Raw genomic sequence first — 10,672 nt, forward strand, 5'->3', positions numbered from 1 at the left:
TAATCCTTTGTTTATTACGATCACTGACCTCGAGACCACCCACTCCAAGACAGGACCGAGGACACCACAGCGACATCATTCTTTCCCACCATTCATTTTTCATTTCAAATCATCGACATTGTCTCTTTAGATACAACCGTCGCAAAGCAAATATTGAGTAAACGTCTCTGCCTATATTCTAAACGCCTGACTTATCGGTTCCACCCCCAGACATAAGATAAAATTGAATTGAACATTCCTAACTAAAGAAAACAAAATTGGAAGTGGATGACTATATGATTATGAAAACCCTCGGATGTAGGTCGTTTATATGTGAACAACCACATAAATGATAGTAGCAGTAGTGGTAGTAGTAGTAGTAGCAGTAGTAGTAATGGTAGTAAAAGTAGTGGTAGTATAATAGTAAGAAAAAGAGGAGGAGGAGGTTTCTGGAGACGGGGACAAGTGTCTTTCTTTGACATACGAATATCTGATCTAATGGCCCTTTGTTACATTGACCTAACTCCTGAGAATGGAAAAAAAAAAAAAAAAAAAATCAGGATGTACGATGAGCGTTTACAGAATGTAGATCAAGGCTCATTCACTACTTCGATAACCTTGGCAATTTCGGTCGCAATTGGTCCAAACGCAAAGCCATTCAACGCTTGTCTTGCAGACGTGATGGCAGAAAAAAAAATATATATATAACCAAAGAGCAATTTAGTGGCGTGGATGAGATGTAGACTATCATTCTTACTCGTAAAATCAGCTCTTCTATGCCTAAAAGTTACCAGGTCCCCACCTGCTAAATCAACACACAAAGAAAACTCCGGTTTTGAGCAGACGGTAGTAGAAAGTAGGATAAATTAATTTCTGTCTTAGAATTCATTAAAGTGAAATGGAAAAAATATAAAAGGGCAGTCGACCACAGCCATTGGTGGGAGAGGGGTCAATGAACTATGTGGGTGACAGGTCTTAACTGCTTTCAGCACACAATTCCATGAGGATGGATGTAGTTTCCAAAAAACAAGAAAATAAAAACAGTAGTACTAGTAGTAGTAGTAGTAGTACTAGTCATACATACTCACGAAACTCCTCACGCCCTGGCTCTCTTTCTCTAGCTTTTATAGTATCTGTAATTTCAGTCCCGGACACCCCGTCTCTCACCCCTCTTATCCAAATGCTTTTTATCTATTTCTCCCTCACGAGTTCTCTCAGACGGGCATGAGAGAAAAGTTGTGAATTATCATTTGAGTACTGGCAAACGAGGAGGCGATAAGAAAATGTCAATTATAAGGCGTTATAATATCACAGAGTTTGTTCTCTTGGGCTGGCACAGTTGGGACTGGTGTTTGGATCTTCAATTAGGGGGAACGCCAAGCCGAGATATATATAAAACACATACACGCACACTCGCACACACAAACCGAGTTATCAGGGGGAAGTCTAAGGTTTAGTCCCGCCACGTTTAATACACAACATATCTGAAAATTACTTTGTGCATCTTTTATTCTACAAAAATTACAAAAAAAAAACACATTATATACTGCTCAATGGAATAACATTATTCGGATAACTATAATACTAGATACGATGCTCTATATCGGATACGTATCCGATATCTATCCGAGAGCCCAACTTTTCCCATAGATCTCAGAGAACGATCCGATATATCAGGTGTGTATTCGAGGGCACGAAATTGTGCAACTTATCCGATATTTGAAGTATTTGGTTCCGACTTAAGCGGGGTTGAACGTATGGGAAGCGCACTTGCTTTCCAAATTCAACAGAGATGTCGAACAACCTGAATATACGCGCGCGCGCGCGCACACACACACACACACACACACACACACACACACACACACACACACACACGAAGAGTAGAAACCCGTGAGGGTTATGATAACAGGGCAAAAGTTGCCAAGCTTGTATTGATTATGAGCGTGTTTGTTTGTTTGTATGTGCGTGTGTGTGCGGGCACCTACTGGGGATGTGTGTGAGGGCGTGCGCGTGTGTATTTGAACGAATCTAAATAAATCGTGACTGCATAGACGTATTGTTTATGTTCGACCATGCCTGAATAGATATAGATGCATTTGTTTGACCGATGATGTGTGTTTCCTCGTGCATTGGGGAAGAGTGGTGGGAAGTCGATTGCCTCACAAGTATTATCACCATAACTTGCAAGGAACTATACTTTTTCGCCGTCATTACGCTTTGCTGAGTTCTAAAGTTGGAGATCACCTTTTCTGGGGGTAATTATGATCTAATAAATATCATCTGATTTTAGAACCCTCAGCAGTATTAATTTACACTCTCTCTCTCTCTCTCTCACACACACACACACACACATGTATATATATATATATATATAAATACATATATATATATATATATATATATATATATATATATATATATCACAGCCAATGCATAATCAAGTTAGAGTAAGTATAATACAACTAACCTCACAATAAGTTAGCTCGCTAGCTCAGTTGGTAGAGCGTTACATATGCTGACTCTGAAAAATCGTAAAGGCCACAGGTTCGAGTCCTGTGCGAACTATAACCATTTTCTTGACCATTTGCCTTTTCCTCACCATTCCCTCTTGCAAAATTTTCCTCCCCTTTTCAGATTATACGGCCAAGGGGAGGGCGAGGGACACGAGAGGAAGGTCATTCTCTCTTTCAATGATTTGTCTTCATATCAAATTATCGACACTGTCCGTTTAGCTTCAGGCGTCACAGACCAATTATCAATTGTGTTTCTCTGGTTCCATTGTTCACGCTGACTCACTGGCTCCTTGCCCAGTGTTTTTGTTTCTGCTCCTTGTCTTTCTGTGCGGCTATTAGACATGAACTGACTTGGAGAGGCGTTCTGACGTCTTTAGTACAAAGTACTTTCGGAGGACCATCGGGTATGGTCATGGTACGAGGTTTCACCGCACTTTTATATGTGTGTATTGGGGAGTAACAGCGTCACGCACTTGGGGATGGTAGCGCCTTTAACTTGCGACACGACTTCAGGCTCTTACGAGGACTTCGCAGACAATGGTGACGGATCTTCAGCACTTTGATGTTGATGCTCTTGTCAGCTGCACTGGCAAAGGACTACAAGACACCCTGGATGCCGCCGTAGAGGTCTACACAAGAGCAAGGTTGGTCGCAAACCCCAGCGAAGCTAAGTCCCTCTGTCAAGATCAGAACCCGTTTGATCCCGTATCTATTTCTCACAGTGTTTGCTCACAGCTGGATGCTGGCGATAGCTTTGTCTACCTTGCGGCTCTGAACCACGTGTGGGCTGGAACAACAGGGAAGATGTCTTGAGTCTGATCAGCTTAGCTTGTTCAGCCTTTGGTAGACAATGCAAGACTATGGTTGTTGCTCCCTCCAATTTCTGCCCTCCTCTCTTTTTCTGTAGTTCGTGGACCTTCTTCCAGCATTGACGCATGCGCATTGTCTACAATTTAGCTGCGCAGACGTGCAAAGGCAGCATGGTTTGCTGGCCACCTCGGGTGAGATTCCTAGTCCTTACGTTCCTTAAATTGAAGATGCTAACACCACCCGTCCCCACGTGATATGGCCCTAGAGCACAACCTCTGTGATATTATAATTCCTTACAATTAACCTTTTCTGTTCGTCACCTGGTTTGGCAGTACTCAATTTTCAAATGATAGCTTACAACTTTCCTCTCATGTTTTATAGAACACACGAGGGAAAGAGAAAGAGCTAAAAAGCATTTGGATAAGAGGGGCGAGAGAGGGAGATACCCATGACTGAAATTACACAGATACTATGAGAGGGGCAGCTAGAGAAAGAGAGCCAGAGCGTGAGGAGTTTCGAGGGTATACGAGTATGATTACTACTACTACTACTACTACTAGTAGTAGTTTTTTTTAACGACTTTTATCCTCGTGGAATTGTGTGGGAAAGGAGATGTGGGTCTTTGTAAGTGCATATGGGCCGGGCAGTGAGAAGAACATGGAAGAAAGGGAGGCCTTTTGGATAGATTTAAATGAGTGCATAGAGGGTTTAGGAAGAAATGTCAATGTAATAGTACTGGGAGACCTTAATGCTAGGGTGGGAAATGGTCCAATCGATGGAGTGGTTGGGAAGTGTGGAGTTCCAGAAAAGAATCGTAGTGGAGAGTTGATGGTGGAAATGTGTCTAGAAAGAGAGTTGATGATAGCAAATACAGTGTTTCGGAAGAAAGTCAAGCATAAGTACACATGGGAGAGGGTGGTGGAGGGAAGGGTGGTAGATAGAGCGCTAATGGATTATGTAGTGGTAAATAGGATTATGATAGGAAGAGTTAAGGATGTACATGTGCTAAGGGGAGAGGGTGGGGGAATATCAGATCATTTTTTGGTGGAAGGTAAGCTGAGAGTGGAGGATAGATGGAGAAGGAGGAAAGGGACAAAAGGAAGGGAGGTTCTTAGAGTGAACTCCTTGAATGAAAAGGAAAAGGAGAAGGAGTACGAAAAGAAGCTGAAGGAGGAGTGGGAGGGAGTAAAGGATAGAGCAGAGATGGGTGTGGAGGAGGAATGGGGATGGTTCAAGGAGGGAGTCTTAAAGTGTGCAAGGATGGTGTGTGGAACAAGAAGGACAGGGGGAAATAGAAGAAAGGGTAGTGAATGGTGGGATGAGGAAACAAAGAAGGCTGTAGAAGAGAAGAAGCGAGCATTCACAGATTGGTTACAAAAGAGGACAGGGGAGTCATATGAGACGTACAAAGAAAAGAAAAGAGAAGTAAAGCAAAAGGTAAAGGAGGCAAAGAGGAGAGCAGATGTGAAATGGGGTAGGAGTATGACAGAAAATTTTGAAAGTAATAAAAAGATGTTTTGGAAAGAAATTAAGAGAGGAAGAGGAGGCGAATCAAGTAGGGAAGAAAAGGTAAAAGGTACAGATGGAGAGTTGATAATGGAAGAGATGGCAGTGAGGGGAAGATGGGCAGAATATTTTAGGGAGTTGCTGAATGTGAAGGAGGATAGGGAAGGAAAGATAGCTGCAGTTGGAAATGCGAAGAAAATGAGAGTGATGAGTGAGGAGAATGGAGGAGAAATAAGGAAGGATGAGGTGAAGGCAGCTGTAAAGATTATGAAAGCAGGTAAGGCACCTGGTCTGGATGGATGTCATGCAGAATGTCTGAAAAAGGGAGGTGCAGTGATGGTGGACTGGTTGGTGAGGTTATTTAATGTTTGCTGGAGAGAGGGTAGAGTACCGGAGGACTGGAGTAGTGCCTGTATAGTTCCTCTTTACAAGGGAAAAGGGGACAAGTGTGAATGTAGTAATTTAAGAGGGATTAGCCTGTTGAGTGTAGTAGGGAAGGCTTATGGGAGGATCTTAATTGAGAGGATTAGGAGAGGAACAGAGGGAGTAATTGGTGAGGAACAGTGTGGATTTAGGACGGGTAGAGGTTGTGTAGATCAGATCTTTGTGGTAAGACAGATATGTGAGAAAGCTATAGGAAAGGGGAAGGATGTTTTTTGGGCTTTCATGGATCTGGAAAAGGCTTATGATAGGGTAGACAGAAAGGCACTGTGGGAGGTTATGCAGATTTATGGGATAGGAGGAAAGCTTTTGGGAGCTGTCAAGAGTTTTTATGAGAGTAGTAGAGCATGTGTTAGGATTAGAAATGGAGAGAGTGAGTGGTTTGAAGTAAAGGTGGGACTTCGTCAAGGATGCGTTATGTCGCCCTGGCTGTTCAACTTATACATGGATGGGGTGGTGCGAGAGGTGAATGCTAGGGTAGTGAGTCAGGGATTGGAGATGGTTAAAGAAAATGGAGAAAAGTGGGAGGTGAGCCAGCTGTTGTTTGCGGACGACACTGCGCTTGTGGCAGGGTCAGAGGAGGGATTGAGGAAGCTGGTGGCAGAGTTTGGGAGAGTATGTGATAGAAGAAAGCTAAAGATAAATGTGGGTAAAAGTAAGGTGATGAGATGTACAAGGGGTGAAAGTGGCAGTAGACTGGAAGTGAACATTAAGGGAGAGCGACTGGAGGAAGTGGATAGTTTTAGATACTTGGGTGCAAGTGTAGCAGGAAAAGGTGGAGTGAAGGTGGAGGTAGAATGTAGATTGAGAGAAGCGAGTAAATGCCTTGGTGGTTTAAAGAGTGTAATGAGGAATAGACATTTGGGAATGGATGCGAAGAGGAGACTGTATGAAGGAGTGATTGTGCCAACAGCACTGTATGGGGCAGAAACGTGGAACATAAGAGAAGAAGAGAGAAGGAGTTTGAATGTGTTTGAGATGAGGTGTCTGAGAAGTATGGTGGGGGTTACTAGGCTAGATAGAGTGAGAAATGAGGAGGTGAGGAGGAGAACAGGGGTGAAAAAGGATTTGGGAGATAGGGTTGATGAAAGAATATTAGGATGGTTTGGACACATGGAAAGAATGAGTGAAGAAAGACTAGTAAAAGAGGTATGGAAGGCTGATGTGGAGGGAGTGAACATGAGGGGACGTCCTAGGATGAGGTGGATGGATGGGGTGAAGGGGGCTTTGGGGAAGAGGGGAATGTCTGTTGAGGAAGGAAGGGAGAGGATGGAAGACAGAGGTGAGTGGAGAATGGTTGTATATGGATGATGTTGTGACTGCATGAGGAGGAATGGGCGGGGAAGTGGGGGGTGGGGTAGTATGTGTGAGTAAATTTTGACGCAGCCCGAAGGGATTTCTCCCCGTCCTCGCCTTATATGCAAAGGGGGACGGAGAGGGGGGGTCGCTGATTAAATGAAACGGCCTCGCTGTGGATGTACTGTGTCTTGCGACACTGCTTCTGACCCAGGGCGGTGGGCAGGGTGCAGGGATGACCCGTCATCCAGGAGGTGCTCAGATGAGAGGAAGGGTGGGAGGGGTGTGGAGTGTATTTAGGGATGAAATGGGTGCGAGTGTTTTTATGCCTTTCCCTTTTTGGCTACCTCCCTTGGAAGGGGGAAAAAGCCTTGGTATATGTATGTATGTATGTATGGAATTGTGTGGTGAGAGCAGTCAGGATCTGTCTTCCACAGACAAAGTCCATTGACCCCGCTCTTGCCAATGACTAAGGTCGACTATCCTTTATATTTTACATGATTTCACTTTAATGAAGCCTAACACAGTTCTTTTATCCTACTTTCTACTACAGAGTGCTCAAAATGGGAGTTTTGTATGTGCGTTGATTTAGGGTGTGGGGACCTGGTACTTCTTAGTCATAGGGGAGCTGATCTTAGGAGTGACAATAATAGTCTACATCATATCGATGCTACACTACTGCTGTTTGTTTGTTATTTCTTTTCAGCCATCACTTTTGCCAGTCGAGCGTAGAATGCCTTTGCCCTTGGACCCATCCCGCCTAAAGTCGTGACGGTTATCGGAGCGAATGATCCCTAGTCCACATTCTGTATATGCTCCTCGTACATCTTGATTTTTTGTCTTTTCCATTCTCAGGAGACGCCTCAACATTTAGATTACTGTAACAGGGAGCCATTGGATCACATATATCAAAGAAGGCCAGTTGTCCTCGTGTCCAGAAACCTCTTCCTCCTATTACTACTACTATCTTTTACGTTATTGTTCACATGTAAAGGACTACTTCCGAGAGTTTTAATAATCATATAGTCATCCACTTCAAATCCCGTTTTCTTTAACTAGTAATGTTCAATTCCATTTTCTCTTATGGTATGATTGGTGATGGATATTGCATCATTAGAGGAGGAAGCGATTAGTCAGGCGTTTGCAATGAAGGCAGTAACTTTTACTGTATATTTGTTTTGCGTCTGTTGTAGCTAAAGAGAAAATGTCGATAATTTGAAGTGAAAATAAATGGTGGGTAAGGAGAACGTTGGTGTGATGTTCTCGGCCCTGTTTTGGGGTGGGTGGTCTTGACATAGGTGTTTGAAAGAAATAAAGGTTTGTAGCTCGCAGAGGACTCGAATCTGCGACCTTTGCATTACTGAATGATTCAATAACGCTCTACCTACTGAGCTAGCGAGCTCTTCCCTATGAAGGATAATTTAATTATATTTAAAGTAGCTTTCACTGTGTTTGTGTTATACATGTTCGAACTAAGATTAATGATAGATGCAAACAAGAGGTAATACATGTAAAAGTATCGACCCAGAATGGATAATCTGAAACAATAATGGAGAATACAATAGACTGATGACAACAAAAAAGTGTCATAAATTCGAAGATGAGGCGATACTTTCAGAAGGGTGTGTGTGTTGGGGTGAGTGGGCTTATAAACCCCGCCTGTCTACAGACACCTACATCCAAATCGATCTATCTACACACACACACACAAACACACACACACATACATACACACACACACACACACACACAAACATACACACACACACACGCAGAAAAGGAAAAACATATACACACACAAACATACATACATATATATATACAGACATGACAGAATTGAATAGACACCAGGAGAAATCGTTTAATTGATCAAATAAGCAAGTGATACAGTTAAGATGCTTATAAATGGTCACAATGTGAATAACTGATACTTGGTTGACATCCCATTTGCTTTTTTTTGATGGAAGGACCCTTCTAGGCATGCTAGTGATTAGTTCACGAATATCATTACATAAATCTAGGTTAATATAACATGTTAGGTAAATCTGAATAACATTAAGCATTAAATAAGAGTAGAAATACATTTTTCTTGGTGTCTATTGAATTCTGTCATGTCTGTGTACATATGTATATATATATATATATATATATTTATATATATATATATATATATGTATATATATATAAGCCGTGGGCTTCGCCCTCCCCGGCTTCGCCGGGGGCTTGGCTGCGCAAACAGCAAACCCTCGTTTTCCCCTTCGACCTCGGGGCGGAACCCCAACACGGGATCCCCAGCACGAAGAAGAAGAAGAAGAAGAAGAAGAACACGAAGTAGAATGCGAAGAAGAAGAAGAAGAACGCAAAGAAGAACGCGAGGAAGAAGAACGCGAAGAAGAATGCGAAGAACGTGAAGAAAAACGCGAAGAACGCGAAGAAGAACGCAAAGAACGCAAAGAAGAAGAGAAAGAAGAAGAACGCGGAGAAGAGGAAGATGAACGCGAAGAAGAAGAAGAACGCGAAGAAGAACACGAAGTAGAAGAGGAACAAGAAGAAGAAGAAGAGGAAGAAGAACGCGAAGAAGAAGAGGAAGAAGAAGAGGAAGAAGAAGAAGAATAGCAACTGACCCCGACTTACCGAAGCGCTTTTTCAAGAATATTTTTAGGACAAAGTGTCACCTTAATACCACCGGTCCCCGACTTCCACACCGTTTTTTAGAGGGGGTGGGGTAGTATGTGTGAGTAAATTTTGACGCAGCCCGAAGGGATTTCTCCCCGTCCTCGCCTTATATGCAAAGGGGGACGGAGAGGGGGGGTCGCCGATTAAATGAAGCGGCCTTGCTGTGGATGTACTGTGTCTTGCGACACTGCTTCTGACCCAGGGCGGTGGGCAGGGTGCAGGGATGACCCGTCATCCAGGAGGTGCTCAGATGAGAGGAAGGGTGGGAGGGGTGTGGAGTGTATTTAGGGATGAAATAGGTGGGAGTGTTTTTATGTCTTTCCCTTTTTGGCAACCTCCCTTGGAAGGGGGAAAAAGCCTTGGTATATGTATGTATATGTGTATAATATGTATATATATATATATATATATATATATACTGTATATATATATATTACAGGTGAAAAATGTAATGGCACATTTGTCAATCACGTCGAAACCACTGTTGGAGTAGAAAAGACTGGAAACGGGGAATCTATATATTTCGATTGCAAACTGCAATCCTCTTCAGTAGATAGAATTAAGAGAGAGCGTGATGTTTAAGTAGTACCCTTAACAAAAGAAAGGGGAACATGGGAAGATATCTCTACCCTCGGCTCACTCCGTACGTGACCTCACGTGTAAACTACTTTAAATATAAATAAAGTAACCATCAATAATGTGAGCTCGCTAGCTCAGTTGGCAGAGCGTTGCACTTGGCCCTTTCAGAATTCGCAAAGGTCGCAGGTTCGAGTCCTGTGCGAGCTATAATCCTTTATTTATTACGATCACTGACCTCGAGACCACCCACTCCAAGACAGGACCGAGGACACCACAGCGACATCATTCTTTCCCACCATTCATTTTTCATTTCAAATCATCGACATTGTCTCTTTAGATACAACCGTCGCAAAACAAATATTGAGTAAACGTCTCTGTCTACATTCCAAACGCCTGACTTATCGGTTCCACCCCCAGACATAAGATAAAATTGAATTGAACATTCCAAACTAAAGAAAACAAAATTGGAAGTGGATGACTATATGATTATGAAAACCCTCGGATGTAGGTCGTTTATATGTGAACAACCACATAAATGATAGTAGTAGTAGTAGTAGTAATGGTAGTAAAAGTAGTGGTAGTATAATAGTAAGAAAAAGAGGAGGAGGAGGTTTCTGGAGAGGGGGACAAGTGTCTTTCTTTGACATACGAATATCTGATCTAATGGCCCCTTGTTACATTGACCTAACTCCTGAGAATGGAAAAAAAAAAAAAAAAAAAATCAGGATGTACGATGAGCGTTTACAGAATGTAGATCAAGGCTCATTCAAACTTCGATAACCTTCGCAATTTCGGTCGCAATTGGTCCAAACGCAAAGCCATTCAACGCTCGTCTTGCAGACGTGATGGCAGAAAAAAAAAAAGAAAAA

The 10,672-nt window shown here is 42.7% G+C and overlaps 1 non-coding gene across 1 annotated transcript; it reads left to right on the forward strand.

Moving 5' to 3' along the window:
* The first annotated feature begins 9,926 nt into the window (after positions 1-9,926).
* On the forward strand, positions 9,927-10,010 carry TRNAP-UGG (transfer RNA proline (anticodon UGG)). Its single transcript is given in 2 exon segments — positions 9,927-9,963; positions 9,975-10,010. It is a non-coding gene; the product is annotated as a tRNA-Pro (tRNA).
* The last annotated feature ends 662 nt before the right edge of the window (positions 10,011-10,672 follow it).

This window comes from Oratosquilla oratoria, chromosome 9, assembly GCF_046742065.1.
Source record: "Oratosquilla oratoria isolate Oo_2021 chromosome 9, ASM4674206v1, whole genome shotgun sequence".
Lineage (NCBI taxonomy): Eukaryota > Metazoa > Arthropoda > Malacostraca > Stomatopoda > Squillidae > Oratosquilla > Oratosquilla oratoria.